The sequence below is a fragment of the Scyliorhinus canicula genome, chromosome 17 (assembly GCF_902713615.1).
Source record: "Scyliorhinus canicula chromosome 17, sScyCan1.1, whole genome shotgun sequence".
NCBI lineage: Eukaryota > Metazoa > Chordata > Chondrichthyes > Carcharhiniformes > Scyliorhinidae > Scyliorhinus > Scyliorhinus canicula.
Window position 1 is genome coordinate 73451746 of NC_052162.1, and position 14182 is coordinate 73465927.

Consider the following 14182-nt stretch of genomic DNA (forward strand, 5'->3'; position numbering starts at 1 on the left):
AGGCTGCCGTGAAACACGGCCAGTTTCATGGCAGCCTTTACGACTCTCCGCATTCGCGCCCTAAGTTTTTATATTTTCTTTTACTATCAAATCATTATCCACTTGAAGCAAAACTTCAAGTTCATTGTTCATTCGTTATACGCCTACTTTTTCGCCATAATTGTTACAAATTCAAATATTTTGTTGCGAATTAAATCTGCCGCTAAAACATTCACACAAAGATTGAAACAATCATTAAATACACGACATGCTAAAATAAATCGGTGTGCAATTTTCAACATTAAATACCATCATTATCATCCACAATCAGTCAGAACGAAAGTCTGTTTCATTGTTGTTTGCATACAATGGTTCCTTTCACTGTGCTAATGACAGCAGCTATCTCATGTAAGGTGCTACTTTGATGACAGGAACAAAACAAGAACTAAAGAATGATAATCTGGGAAAACGCCGCATTAACTTTATAGGAAAAGGACAATAGCCTAAGTGATACATGCCTGTAACTTCCTCACCTTTATAATCAAATCTATGAAGTTTCTAATCTGGTGACTCTTCAATCTCCAGCTATTGCTAGCCCCTTATCCAGCCTCATAGCTCCACACCCCTCCCCCCACTACAGTATAAATCTGACCCCATTTCCAGTTCTCTCGAGGTTTGACAGAGTCATCCAGACTCAAAATTTTAGCTCCCTTTTCTCTCCACAGATGTTGTCGGAGCTGCTGAGATTGTCCAGTATTTTCTGTTTTTGTATTCTTCACATCTTTTGGATTGTGGGGGTGAGACCCACGCAGACACGGAGAGAATGTGCAAACTCGGCATGGACAGCGACCCGGGGCCGGAATCGAACCCTGTTCCTCAGCGCCGTGAGGCAGCAGTGCGAACCACTGTGCCACCGTGCCACCCTAATATGAAACTACTCATGATCAATAAACATTTGGTGATTATCTTACTAATTCTTCCAGTTCCCTCTTGTTAGAACAGCATGTCCTAACATTTGTGTATTACATCAAGAATTTAGCAGGAATATTAATTTCATCCTCTTGTTGCAAACAACATTGTGGAAATTGATTCTTGAGTCTTAAGTTTGTGACAGTGGATGGATCCAGAAATTCTCATCAACATTGTAACTCGAAACGTTAGCTCCCTTCTCTCTCCACAGATGCTGTCAGACCTTCTGAGATTGTCCAGTATTTATGTTTGTGTTTCAGATTCCAGCATCTGCAGTAATTTGCTTTTATATAGATATGCTGGGTAGGTGGATTGGCCATGCTAAATTGCCCCTTTATTTAAAAATTTAAAAAAAGAGTAGTTTCATATTGGTGAATACTTTTCTGTGAATGTGAATTTTTGGCAATCAGTAGCTAGTGGTGTCCCTCAGGGATCAGTGTTGGGCCCACAACCACAATTGTTCTCAATTTACATAGATGATTTGGAATTGGGGACCAAGGGCAATGTGTCCAAGTTTGCAGACAACACTAAGATGAGTGGTAAAGCAAAAAGTGCAGAGGATACTGGAAGTCTGCAGAGGGTTTTGGATAGGTTAAGTGAATGGGCTAGGGTCTGGCAGATGGAATACAATGTTGACAAATGTGAGGTCATCCAGTTTGGTAGGAATAACAGCAAACGAGATTATTATTTAAATGATAAAATATTAAAGCATGCTGCAGTGGAGAGACCTGGATGTGCTAGTGCATGAGTCGCAAAAACGTTGGTTTACAGGTGCAACAGGTGATTAAGAAGGCAAATGGAATTTTGTCCTTCATTGCTAGAGGGATGGAGTTTAAGACTAGGGAGGTTATGCTGCAATTGTATAAGGTGTTAATGAGGCCACACCTGGAGTATTGTGTTCAGTTTTGGTCTCCTTACTTGTGAAAGAACGTACTGGCACTGGAGGGTGTGCAGAGGGGATTCACTTAATCCCAGATCAGAAGGGGTTGGATTACGAGAAGAGGTTGAGTAGACTGGGACTGTACTCGTTGGAATTTAGAAGGATGAGGGGGGATCTTCTAGAAACATATAAAATTATGAAGGGAATAGATAGGATAGATGTGGGCAGGTTGTTTCCACTGGTGGGTGAAAGCAGAACTAGGGGGCATAGCCTCAAAATAAGGGGAAGCAGATTTAGGACTGAGTTTAGGAGGAACTTCTTCACCCAAAGGGTTGTGAATCTATGGAATCCCTTGCCCAGTGAAGCAGTTGAGGCTCCTTCATTAAATGTTTTTAAGATAAAGATAGATAGTTTTTGGAAAAATAAAGGGATTAAGGGTTATGGTGTTCAGGCAGGAAAGTGGAGCTGAGTCCACAAAAGATCAGCCATGATCTCACTGAATGGCGGAGCAGGCTCGAGGGACCAGGTGGCCGACTCCTGCTCCGAGTTCTTATGTTCTTATTTTCTTATGTTATTATTGGTAGTTGCATTCCAACATTTTCCATCCAAAATTTTATTGAATAAAGATTTGTTTCTTTTTGTACTTTTCAGAACCAAGTCGGTTTTACAACAAAATAATCTGTGCAACAAAATAGCTAGTTTGAGTATCGGAACCTTGGAGGGCATTTGAGGATGAGATTTAGTCAGGGTTGCGAATTTCTGCCATGGGTCTGCCTGCGACCAGTTAGGCCAATCTCAGACCCAGAGATCTTTGGGCAGATGCCCTATGAGGTAGGGGAACTGGAGTGCAGGACTTGCTTCCTTTTCTGCTGTTGCTCTGCCTCATCAGTAAGTCATTATGATTCAAAGTGTGATGCAGCTTGCAGGCAAGCTATTGCCATTTTTGACCATTGGTAGCAATCTCCTTTCAGCGAATAATGTCAAAGCTATTGTGCTTCAAGGAGAGCTTCAGAATGTCATTGAAGTATTATCTTTCTCCTCCCCAGGGGCGTTGGCCGCTCGAGAATTGAGAAAGATAGATCACAGGCAAATGTAGGTGCATTGAGGTGGGCCTGCCCTTGGAAGATGTTATATTTATGTATAAGAATGTAGGAATTTCTTCTTTGTTTAGGGCACATTTAGAATACTATTTAGACTGAAGTTAAAGGTTAAAGGTCCTGAATGAGCATTAGTTTTGAAGACTCGGAGAGCAGCACAGCGGCACAGTGGTTAGCACTGCTGCATCACAGCGCCAAGATCCCAGGTTCAATCCCGGCTCTGGGTCATTGTCCAAGTGGAGTTTGCACATTCTCCCCGTGTTTGCATGGGTTTTGTTCCCACAACCCAAAGATGTGCAGGGTAGGTGGATTGGCCACGCTCAATTGCCCCTTAATTGGAGGAATGAATTGGGAAGTCTAAATTTTTTTTTAAAGTAAAAAAAAAAAGTTTTGAAGTCTCGTGATGAACAGCATAACACACGGCCAATCTGGAATAAACTGTTTTGACCGATTGCCAGAAGTTATGATCACTTCCCCAGTGGATCAGAGTTTTGTGCACATTATTTAAAGTTAGTCACAAACCTACTAAAATGAGACTTTCTGTTTTCCCAGCACTTTTTGTTGGAAGGTTGGTGTCTTATGTGTAAGTCCTCACAAAAGCAGGTTTAAAGAACGGGTTTGTAATTGTAACCAGCATCTGCTGTCTTCCATCTGCCAATTTCCAGGCAAAACTGAGATGAAAACTGAGAGAGGAGTGATCTCTAGCACATACCAGCCACTGACTTTCTTGTCAGGATTGAAAGGCACTTCAATATGTCCACCGATATATGGGCAGGGATACAGGAATGACATTCAAATGTCAGATGTATGTTCAAAAAAGATTGTAAGAATAGCACCAGCAATTACAGGCCAGTCAGTTTAACATCAATAGTGGGCAAGCTTCTGGAAACAATTATTTGAGATAGAAATAGCAGTCATATGGAAAAATGTGGGTTGATTCGGAAAAGCCAGCATGGAATTCTAATGGGAAATCTGTTTAACCACCTTGCTAGAATTTTTGAAGAGGTAACATAAAGGATCGATGAGAGGAATGATGTTGATGCAGTGTGCATGGACTTTCATAAGGAATTTGATGCAGTGCCACACAGCAGATAAAAGTTACAGCCCATGAAATAAAAGGTACAGTCGCAATATGGATACAAAATTGGCTAAATAATAGGAAACAGAGAGTAAAGGTCAACGGGTATTTTTCAGGCTGGAGGAAGGTTTCCAGTGGAGTTCCCCAGGGGCTGGTATTGAGACCCTCGCTATTACTGATATATATTAATTATTTCGATCTTGGTGCACAAAGAACAATTTCAAAGTTTGGAAGTATTGTTATCCGCAATGAGGACAGTGTAGGAATTCAAAAGGACATAGACAACCTGGTGGAGTGGGCAGCTAGGTGGCAGCTGAAATTTGTGCAGGAAATTGTGAAGCGATAGGAAGGACATAGAACATAGAACATAGAACAGTACAGCACAGAACAGGCCCTTCGGCCCTCAATGTTGTGCCGAGCCATGATCACCCTACTCAAACCCACGTATCCACCCTATACCCGTAACCCAACAACCCCCCCTTAACCTTACTTTTATTAGGACACTACGGGCAATTTAGCATGGCCAATCCACCTAACCCGCACATCTTTGGACTGTGGGAGGAAACCGGAACACCCGGAGGAAACCCACGCACACAGGGGGAGGTCGTGCAGACTCCACACAGACAGTGACCCAGCCGGGAATCGAACCTGGGACCCTGGAGCTGTGAAGCATTTATGCTAACCACCATGCTACCCTGTTGCCAGAGACAATATAAAATAAGTGGTAAAATACATAAGGGGGTGCAGGACCAGGGGGACCTGGGCATATATGTGCATAGATCATCAAAGGAGGTAGGACAGGTGGACAGTTCAGTGAATAAAGCATATAGTGTTCTGGGCTTTATTAATAGGGGCATAGAGTCCAAGAGCAAGGCGGTTATGCTGAACTTGTACAAGGCATCTCGGCTGAAATATTGTGTACCGTTCTGAGTGCTACATGGTCGCGCAGATTTAAACACATTGGAGATAGTTCAGAAGAATGGTTCCAGAGATGAGCAAATTCAGTTCTGAGGATAGATTGGAGAGGTTAGGACTGTTCTCATTGTAGGAAAGAAGGTGGAGAGGAGACTTGATAGAGATGTTCAAAATCATAAGGCGGCTGGTCAGAGTAAATATGCATAAACTGTTCCCCCTCATAAAAGGATCAAGAATAAGAGGGCACAGATTTAAAGTGATTTTGAAAAGAAGTAAATGTGATGTGGGAAAACACTCCCACACAATGAGTGATTCGGGTCTGGAATGCACTGTCCAGAAGTGTGGTGGAGGAAGGTTCAATCGAAGCATTGGAGAGGAGATTAGATGATTTGTTGAATAGAAACAATATGCAGGGGTACTGAGAAAAGGCAGAGGAATGCCATTAAGCCATGATTGCAATTTGGAGAACCAATGCAGACACAATGGGCCAAATGGCCTATTTCTGCTTTGTAACAATTTTGTGATTCTGTGATGTGACCCGATCTATCACATCATATAGAGTAATACTGGACCCATTGAACTCTCCTTATCCCTGAGGCCAATGTAATTGCAACAAAAAGGGTGGATTTGCAATTGAAAAAGCCAGAGAACTTGTGTAGCTGATAATTGAGCAAGGGAGCTATAAACTGCAGAGAAGTGGATAACAAAATAACCTAGTTTAATGGTGTTAGCTGGAGGAAGACATTTCTTTCTCTCTACTGACAGACATGTAGAGGCCACCAGATATCTTGAATTCACCCCAAGCACTGAATGATATCGGGGGCGGGATTCTCCGACCCCCCGCCAGGTCGGAGAATCACTGGGGGGCAGTGTGAATCCCGCCCCTGCCAACTGCCGAATTCTCCGGCTCCGGGGATTTGGCGGGGGCGGGAATCGCGCCGCGTCGGTCGGCGGCTCCTGGCAACGGCCCCCCCCCCCCCCCGGTGATTCTCCGGCCCGTGATGGGTCGAGTGGCCGCCTGTTTTCGGCCAGTCCCGCCGGCGTAAATTAGAGTAGGTACTTACCGGCGGCACCTGGCTGCACGGGCGGCCTCCGGGGTCCTCGGGGGGATATGGCCCTGGGAGGTGCCCCCACGGTGGCCTGGCCGGCGATCGGGGAGCACCGATCTGTGGGCAGGCCTGTGCCGTGGGGGCACTCTATTCCTCCACACCGACGGCTGTACCGGTCCGCCATTGCCGGTGTGGAGACGAACCCCTCTGCGCATGCGCTTGGATAACGCCAGCACATGCTGGCGCTCCCGCGCATGTGCCAACTCGCGCCGGCCTGCGGAGGCCCTTCGGTGCCAGTTAGTGTGGCGTCAAGCCCCTTCCCCGCCAGCTGGTGCGGCGCAAACCACTCCAGCGCCGGCCTAGCCCCTGAAGGTGCAAAGGATTCCGCACCTTCGGGGCGGCCCGACGCTTGAGTGGTTGACGCCACTCCTTCGCGCCGGAGCTGCCCGCCCCGCCGATTCCCGCAGAATCCCACCCAAGCTTTGTTTTACCGAGTTAAATCTGTTTTTATCAGATACATTTTTACAAGCAGATGTGATCCAGGTTCCAAGATGCAGAAAAACAAATTATGTCAATATCAATGAATTTTTTGGCAATAAATTATAACAAACACATTCCAAATGAACACAGGTGGACTTAGAAATGGAAAGGAAATTTCTATTCCGTTTGTGGATAAAGTTTAACTTAGGTGGGGCATAAAACGAGCACTTGTGGATCAGCCACCATGGTATACCCTACTTGACTTAGGTGGATGTATTCTGGGCAGCTGATTCATGGCTGCCTACTTTGTCCTCTATGTTACCATCACAACTGCTGTTGACACTGGACAAGATGTGGAGATGCCGGCATTGCACTGGGGAGAGCACAGTAAGAAGTCTTACAACACTGGGTTAAAGTCCAAAGGGTTTGTTTCAAATCACTATCTTTCGGAGCATTGCTCCTTCCTCCTTCCTTACTGCTACTTCCTCACCTAACAGCAGTGCTCTGAAAGCTAGTGATTTGACACTGAACAAGTCAGATCCCAGAGTGAAATCTGGCTTGATAGATCCTGGGCTGGATTCTCCGCTCCCCGACACCAAAATCGTGTTTGCCGAGTATACACTGCCTCAGGCCATTGCCCGAGGCTTGCTCCACGATGCTCCGTTGCCGACAGACCAAATTCCCAACGGCATGGGACTCATGTGGTCTCACGGTCCAAGATCCTGGCGTGGCGGCTGCAGACACAGTCCGGGGCTGCCACAGTTGGGGGAGGGCCGATCAGCAGGCAGGGAGTCTACATTTGGGGCTGGGGGCAATGTGGGCTACCGGTCCGCGGCGTGCGAGTGGCCGATGGGAGGAACTATTTTGCTGGTCCAGGGCCGCAGGCTGAGTCCGCCATGGAGCACGGCACGGCAGATGCAGGCCGCCACCGTGAGCCTGCGCGGCTTCTGACCCGGAGGTGCTGGGGCCGTACCGGCAGCTAGAGCTGCGAGCTCTACAATGGCTGCCTGCTAGCCCCCAGCAAAATAGTGAATCTTTGGCCTTTTGGCGCCAGTTTTTCTGGCGAAAAAGACGACAGTTTTCACAATGGCGTGGGGTCCCAAAACCAGAGAATCCAGCCCCCTAACTTCGATTTTTACAAACTGCGGAGGAAAATTACTGAACAAATTCACAGGAGTCTACTGATGAACTTCCAACACAAAGAATAAAATATTTATTAAATAAGAAAAATTAACTATATTCCACCAGATAAAAGGGTTGGAAGGAGCTCGGTGCAACCGATGATGACGTTTGAAATTCACACATTTTCTTTATCCTAGCAATATCATTACAGACACAAGAAACAATGAAAAGTTGCTACTTGCTTGACACGAAGGCTTCTCGTTTATGACTGGTGTTGTTGTAAATGGTTTTCCTCTGGTGAATTCCGGAGAATTCACTTGATGTTTCGCACCAAACATATCTTTCCTCAAGGTGGTCAAAAACACACTTTAAATTCACTGTTCCTTCACCTGAAGAGCAAAACAAACCTGTTGGACTTTAACCTGGTGTTGTAAGACTTCTTACTCTGCTAAACTGAACACTTTACTGAGTCCCATAACTGATTATCCAGTTAGCCACTTTCTCACTAGCCTTGCAGCTTTTCTTCTCAGAACACTTACAAAATTCTTCTCTTCTCTCTCTGTGACACACACTGAACTCTTTCTTCTGTCCTATTTCCGTGTCTCTATCACTGGGCAGCCCAAGACAACAGGAAAGTTTTTTCTACTTTTAACCCCTTTCAACTTCAGTTCTTGTAAAACCACATTAAAATGTATATCAACAAATGAGCCCAAAGGGCAGTATGGTGGCGCTGTGGTTAGCACTGCTGCATTACGGCGCCAAGATTCCTGGTTCAATCCTGGCCCTGGGTCACTGTCTGTGTGGAGTTTGCACAGTCTCCCCGTGTCTGCGTGGGTCGCACCCCCACAACCGAAAAGATGTGCAGGGTAGGTGGATTGGCCCTACTAAATTGCCGTTAATTGGAAAAAAAAATAATTGGATACTCTAACATTATTTTAAAAAACAAACCAAAATCAAACAAACCCAAAAGATCTGAGTCAGGGGTCTATCTAGGCTCCCAACCACCAAGACTCACACACAGAATAAAGGAATCTAAAACCATTTTACCTTTCTTAAAACATTAAAATATTACATGCTATATTAATTGTCCAAATAATAACTGAGATTGGTACAGACAGAAACCTGGGTAATTGTGAGCTGTGATGATAAAGAAAAAATAATTTATTTTTTAAATATAAATTTAGAGTACCCAATTTTTTAACAATTAAGGGGCAATTTAGCATGGCCAATCCACCTACCCTGCACATCTTTAGGTTGTGGGGGAAAAACACGCAAACACAGGGAGAATGTGCAAACTCCACACGGACAGTGACCCAGAGCCGGGATCGAACCTGGGACCTCAGCGCCGTGAGGCAGCAGGGCTAACCCACTGCGCCACCGTGCTGCCCTATAAAGAAAAAAGAATGACTTCCATTTCTATAGCACTTCCCACAACCACCAGCAGTCTCAAAGTATTTTCCACAAAACAGTGGGCTGGATTCTCTATTATTGGGACTGCGTCCCCACGTGGACGTCAAAACGGTAGAGTTTTACTCCAGAAAAACCGGCATCAAAGTAACACAAATTCCTAGTCCTGTAGGGGTCTAGCAGGGACCTGGAGCAGATCTTGCAGCTTTTGCTACAGATATGGGCCCCCACAATTCTGGGACGGAAGCCGCGCCGTCTCCATGGCAGACTCGGAACACGGGGCTCGACTCAAAACAGAAACCACCCGATCGGCCAGCTCATCCGACCCTCAAGGCCCGCACAAGCATTTACCAGCCGCCTATGAGACCCCCCCCCCCCACCCTCCGATTGACCCGCCCCTGACCAGGGCAGCCACAGACTGAGCCCGCAGCTGCCACGCGAGTATCCCAACCAGCTGGAGCACATTAGTTCTACGCGGTCGGGACTTCGCCCGGTCGGGGGCTGAGATTGGCGGAGCAGGCCTCTGGCAATGGCCCCAGGTAGGTCCGAGACGGCGTGGCATACTCCCCGTCCGTAGCCCGCAAAATCAGGGAACCGGCGCAGGTTGAGATTCCTTGCGGGAAAATGGATTCTCCACCTCCGCGCTGGCCGTGACTTTGGCGCGAGGGTGAGGAGAATCCTGCCCAGTACTTTTCAATGAGGAAACATGACGGCCAATTTGTTCACAGCAAATTTGCACAATCAGCAATGTGATAATAACCAGGTATATATTTTCCAATGATGATCAAAGGATTGGTAGTGGTTAGGACGCTGGGGATATCTCCGATGTTCTTCTTTGAAATAGTATCATGGAATTGTTTTTGTCCACCTGAGAAAGCAAACATATCCTCGGTTTAATGTCTCGTGCAAAAGACGACATGACCAACAGTGCAGCATGTCCTGGATGTTTGTGTTCTGGGGATAATGGGGATTAAAATCTCTTCAGAGGCCGCAGAGAAATTGCAGAAGCCAATTTTGAGTAAGATCTCTCTTGTTAGAGAGAAGAGAGAGGAGTAAGGATTTGTTAGGCTTGGCTTTCTTACTCTTGAACAATGTTCCAAGTGCATATTCTTGAGATATATGAAATATATTTAATGGCATAGAAAAAGTTAATCCAAAATAATACTTTCAGATATTGAAGGGCAGTTGGACATCTTTGAACATAAATGTTGAACAGACGACCAAAATACCTTTACATATCAATAATGACCAACAGGGTGAATGTGTTTTCGCTAAAGATTGAAGCTGGAATATTGGAATCATTTAAAACAATATATGAAAGCACTGGATTTGCTATTCTGGAATGATAAGATCAAATATGATGAAGGGTACTTTTCACCTAATTCTCCTTGAGGTTGAAATCCACGATAACTTGCCCATTGTGAAAACAAATCCAAACCTTATTCTTCTGAAAAATGGCAGCAGCTTGATCTCTCCTGGATGGGGAATGATCTCCTTCAGCTGTAACGCAGTCTTAACCTTTCCGGTGTGCATCTGCCTTCTCTCACTTGCCAGCATGAGGGCACAGAGAGAGGCTATTCTGGCAATATTGCTGTGCTAATGCAATGATCATTGTTAAATAGCTTCTCAATTAGCTCGATTGCATTCTCAAACCTGCTGGGTGGGCTGCCGTCACCAGGAAACGTGTGAGGGGGTGGGAACACATCAGGGAGCCAATCTGACATTTTTCAGTGCAATTGTCTTGGGTGAGCCCCGTCCTGCCTCCAGTTGGCTGGGAGAATTCTATCCGGTGTGTTTGCTTCTTCCCTCAGCTGTGCCATGATGAGTAACATACAAAAGGGAAGAAAACAGTAAAAACACAGAACAATAATACATTCAAGACCTCACCAGTGTCAAAGCACTAAATGGAGCAATTAGATAAATTAAATGTAGCATTCATAACTAAACATCTATTGCTGTAAATATTGTGTGCATCGTTGTCTTCAAGCCATTTATTTAAACATTTACAGAAACAACAGCTACAAAGTGCCAAGTTCATTGTTTTACATTAATTAGAAGTAATAAGACATTTTATTTACAATCATCTGGGTTACATTGCCCACTGAAAGTTAGGATTGGTTTTGAAGATTAAACTCGTGACAAGGTATAATCTTTCTCCTGGAAATGTACCTATTAAGGAAGATAACTATTGTCGTGATGTTTCTCTTAGTTTCATTTCATCATATTTTGGGAAAACGTCTTCAGAGAAAGATTTGTCTTTATTCCCTTAGCCACTGAAAAGACAGTGTGATCACAAGCATCTCTATATTGTCCCCCGTCAAAAGGTGCATTGTTCTTTTTCTCAAATTATTTAGATTGATGTCACATTAAATGAATGAAACTGTGCAAGAGTTGGAATACTGAATGTCATGTATGCTTTTGCAGAAGCATTTAAAAAAAATTAATTTGTGCCATCATGCCTATTTCATGTTTCTGAAAGATAATTAATTTCCCACAGCCATTAAAATCGACACACTAGGGGCGGGATTCTCCCATCCCGCGGCAGAGTGTCCATGCCATCGTAATCGCCGTCGCGTTTTACAATGGCGTGAACGGGCCGCTACCAGGACTAATTCGAGCCCCACGAACTGTGAGCCGCAGGATCCACACATGCACAGTGGCGCCGGCGCCAATGTGCACATGGGCAGTGGTGCCGGCAGCAACACGCACATGGGCAGTGGCACCGGCGCCGACACGCACATGCGCAGTAGCCTCCTTCAACGCTCCGGCCCCGACGCAACACGGCGCAGGGCTACAGGGGCTTGCGCGGTGGAATGGAGGCACCCAGGTAGAGAGGCCAGCCCACCGATCAGTGGGCCCCGATCACAGGCCAGGCCACATTGGAGGCCCCCACGCGGGGTCGGAGACCCCCCCCCCCCCCCCCCAGGCCACCACCCGACCTTTCAACGCTGAGGTCCTGACGGCTCAGAGCAGGTTAGAATGGTGCCGGCGGGACTCGTTATTTTTCTCACGGCCGCTCGGCCCATCCATGCCGGAGAATTCCGGGGGTGCCGCGTAGAGTTGCCCGCGACCTGCACCGCACCAATCACGCCGGCACCAATGGCGTCGAACTCTACAGAGAATCCCGCCCTAGATGTAGCAATTTGCCAAGGCTTCTTCAACAGCGCCTTCCAAACCTGAAACCTCTACCACCTAGAAGAACTAGGACAGCAAAGGTGCATGGGAGCAACATCTCCTGTAGGTACTCCTCCAAGCCACACAGCATCCTGACTTGGAATTATATCAGCGTTCCTTCACTGTCACTGAGTCAGAATTATGGAACTTCCACTGCAGCAACACCGTGCGTATGCCTACGGCATGTGGAATACAGAGGTAGAAAAAGGCAGCTCACCACCACCTTCTAAAGGGCAATTAGGGATGGGTAATTAAGGAGGGCCTCGTCAGTGATGCTTACAGCTCAAGAACAAACAAAAGAAGTATCACGGATTGGGGATGATAAATGATTAAGCGATTATTAAGCAATCCAATTTTTTTGGCCTCAAAAATCATGGGCTTGATTCTCCCACAATGGGGCTATGTCCCCACGCCAGCGTAAAAATGCAGGAATTACACTCCCGAGTTTCCTGAAAAAAATACCATCCAATTCACCTACCTTCAGGCAGCGAGCAGGAACCCCGAGTGCTTCACGCAGCTTTGGCTGTGGATACGAACCCCTGCACTTCCGGTTCCGAATCCGCGCATGCGCAGATGGCGACCTCCAGCGGCGGTGCCAAGCGCCATGGCGGACCTGGACCACGGTGGCATCTAGGAGATGTAGGCCCCTCCGATCAGCTGCGCGCCTGAGGATCTGTCCGGCCCGATCTATCCCCCGGCCACCCATAAGGCCTCCACTGGTGCCCGATTCCCCCCGCCCCCACCAGGGCGATCACGTACTGAGTACGCAGCCATCACGCGAGAGTCCCGACCGGCCATAGCATGTCAGTTCCACGCCATCGGGAACTCTGCTGGTCAGGAGCAGAGGTTCTGGCAATGGCCCCCCAGTCGTCAGGCGTGATTCGCGATCACGCGGATATTCGGGGCCCGGAGAGTCACCGGAGTGGCGCCAAGCCCAATTCCGTTGCGAAATTTGATTCTCCGTTCCCGGACCAAATGCAATTTCGTCGCGGGGCTGCGGAGAATCCAGCCCCATGTATTTGCACAGATTTGGCAGATAAGCAGACCTCCCTTTTCAGCCACGACATGCATTAGTAGTCAGCCCCAATGTTTCACCCACAAATATATGCTTGACTGACCAGTAATTTATAAGTAGGTGCAAGGTATCTCAGCAGGCGATATGGGCTGTGTTGCAAAGATGCATGGGATTTTAAGACATGCCCACACAGAACAAACCCAAAGTGGTGAATAACAAAGATGGTGACCAGTATTACTGGCAGTTCCATTTTCTACTCAGCATACAAATCGACCCCCTGTTTTTGGAAGGATCTTGCGAGACTTAGAAGAGTATGACAACATGAAGGGTAATTCTTTCTACCGTAGAGATTTACTTCCTTATGATAGATATTAATGAATATGCTTCCGCTACCTTCGCAGGCAGAGCCTTCCAGATCACAACAACTCGGTGAGTTAGAAAAATTGTCATCCACCACTGGCAATTTGCAATTGATTTAAATCTGTGTCCTCCGCTTCCCAATCTTCCTACCAATGGAAACAGTTTCTCCCGAACTACATTAGAAATTATTTTGAATATGCCTGCTGAACTCCCGTTGACTTTCCCTGTTCTAAGGTGAACAGTCCCAATTTGTCTAGTCTTTCAGTACAACAGAAACCCCTCAGCCTTCATACAATTTGGTAACTAGAACATAGAACATAGAACATAGAACAGTACAGCACAGAACAGGCCCTTCGGCCCTCGATGTTGTGCCGAACAATGATCAACCTACTTTAAACCCACGTAACCCGTATACCCGTAACCCAACAATTCCCCCCATTAACCTTACACTACGGGCAATTTAGCATGGCCAATCCACCTAACCCGCACATCTTTGGACTGTGGGAGGAAACCGGAGCACCCGGAGGAAACCCACGCACACACAGGGAGGACGTGCAGACTCCACACAGACAGTGACCCAGCCGGGAATCGAACCTGGGACCCTGGAGCTGTGAAGCATTGATGCTAACCACCATGCTACCGTGAGGCCCCGCCTAA

At 46.6% G+C, this 14182-nt stretch overlaps 1 long non-coding RNA gene across 1 annotated transcript in view; it reads right to left on the reverse strand.

The window, feature by feature from the left end:
- The window catches only part of LOC119952298, a 28816-nt gene extending 16153 nt beyond the window's left edge, over nucleotides 1-12663 (reverse strand). Inside the window, exons 1-2 of the long non-coding RNA XR_005457820.1 lie at nucleotides 12629-12663; nucleotides 10355-10787 (exon numbers count right to left, since the gene is read on the reverse strand). This is a non-coding gene — a long non-coding RNA (uncharacterized LOC119952298). The remainder of the gene's footprint in view (nucleotides 1-10354; nucleotides 10788-12628) is intronic.
- Between the last annotated feature and the right edge of the window lie 1519 nt (nucleotides 12664-14182).